The sequence below is a fragment of the Vigna angularis genome, chromosome 4 (assembly GCF_016808095.1).
Source record: "Vigna angularis cultivar LongXiaoDou No.4 chromosome 4, ASM1680809v1, whole genome shotgun sequence".
Taxonomy (NCBI): Eukaryota; Viridiplantae; Streptophyta; class Magnoliopsida; order Fabales; family Fabaceae; genus Vigna; species Vigna angularis.
In genome coordinates, this window is record NC_068973.1 from 24,167,504 (window position 1) to 24,169,509 (window position 2,006).

Genomic DNA, 2,006 nt, shown 5'->3' on the forward strand with positions numbered 1-2,006 from the left:
CGACAGTGCACTAACCGACGTCTACTAGGCGTTTTTTTTAAAAAATTAATTTATTTTTGCAATAAAACCACACTTGAAAAGCAGAAAATTGTCCCAGAACAATTTTGCAATAATATATCAATGTGTTTCATATAAATAAAGTTCTACTTAATGTAAAATATAATCCACTACTAAAACTATCAAGTTAAAACTTAAACTAAAACTAAGCAATGTTCAACAACAAATAAAATTATTCCTAACTCCATCTTTGCAGAAGATAAGCGGTCCACTCCTACCTTATCTGTCTAATTGTGTCCTCTGGTATAGGCGATGTACTCTTGAAGCGCTGCAAAATTCAAAAAGATTCATTATAGTTTCATATATGTTTGAAGATAAATTTGATTTGTAATGTATTCAAGGTATACGTCATTATCTCATTCCAGTCATCTGTAATGCCGGCTCGAATGATGGTCTTAATCCAACACATCACATAGAAGCCACATTCCCATGAATCTAGCTGCTGGTTACACTAAAATAACAAACTAAATAGTTAAGAATTTAGATCATTCAATAACATAGAAAATAATGAATTAGAACTATAAATGACTTAAAACCTTTGGATACAAAATTTGAACCAGTTGACCACGTGATTTACCAATAACTCTGTACAGATGGAAAACACAAAGTATAATTAATATGACTATATTTATCAGAAAAGTTGAAGGTGAACATCAAATTCAAAGTCATTTTTGGAGAAACACTTACCCTTGAAGCATTGTTCTCAAGTCATTTTTCATCTTCCTATGCAACGAACAAAACCATATAATTTTACATGCTTTGGGAATGATGACCATCAGCTGCCAGTGCATGCTATCATAAAGGATAAATAGTTATTTAACTAATTAAGGAAATTATAATAATGAACTGGCCACATATAACAACACCTACCCATCAATGTATGGCACAAGGTATACGTCTCTTTTTGACTCATCCATCCATGTTTGCAAATATTGTTGTCTGTTTTGAAGTGTGTTACCAGACGGTTGAATGGTCTGAGGTTCAATAAATCCGTACATGGAAGACCGACCTTGTTCTACAACGATTGTGTCCATGTACCTAAAACAACAAAGTTAAGTTGTTAGAAACTATAAGAATCTAAATAAAAGTAATATGAAAGACCAAATTGACTATCTTACATGCACCACAGCTGAATGATGGAAATATTCAACATCCGGTCTCTCCCAATCATCTCCAATGCATCAGATAATGTGATATAAACTGGCACATGTGGAGGAAGACCAAATACTCTCAAATCCCAATATAGTTCTAATGGTGCTTTCTTCAACCTGGGTAATCTTGTCATTAGCTTTGATAGAGGATCATCCTCCGCTTCAGCCATGTCATCATCTTCATGTATGATTGTATCATGAATTGGCTGCTTCTGAGGACGTGTGAACTGAAGATAAGAATTTACGTCAAAGAGTTATCAACAAATATTTGAAGAATAAACATAGAAATACTAATAAAAAAGACATTATACCTGTGGAGTAGCGATGTGTGACATGATCAATGCTTTAGGCCAGGCTATAAATGATCCTATGGCCTCCCCCACAAAGTTAATTTCTGGAGTGGGTACAAGCACCTGAGCCTGGGGATCCCGAACCTCGTCAATCGTCACACGAACGTGCTGGGGTAATATGGGAACACCATGAATAGTTTGCCCTCCCTCAAGCACTCGTCTAACAACCACAACGCGTGGGGGATCCCCATCAACCAACAGCTCATACTGACCGCTATACTGAGTGGGTTCTATAGCAGAGCATGATCCTCTAGTGCTGACCCGAGGTGGTGTGGGAGTTTCAGCGGCCCCCATGTTGCCTTGCATCATGGAATGCAGGTTTTCTTCAAGCGCTCTTTGTATTTCTTTTTGTTCTTGTAGCTGCTCCATGAATCGTTGCTCCATTGATCTCATGCTTTGGTTGAGTCTTTCCTCCCACTGAAGATCCATCTGCCTCAGTGTCTCCTGA

At 37.2% G+C, this 2,006-nt stretch overlaps 1 long non-coding RNA gene across 1 annotated transcript; it reads right to left on the reverse strand.

Moving 5' to 3' along the window:
* Positions 1-444: 444 nt before the first annotated feature.
* LOC128196089 (uncharacterized) lies at positions 445-1,081 on the reverse strand. Its single transcript, XR_008248199.1, has 3 exons — positions 745-1,081; positions 594-642; positions 445-508 (listed from the first exon to the last, which is right to left on the reverse strand). It is a non-coding gene; the product is annotated as an uncharacterized LOC128196089 (long non-coding RNA).
* Between the last annotated feature and the right edge of the window lie 925 nt (positions 1,082-2,006).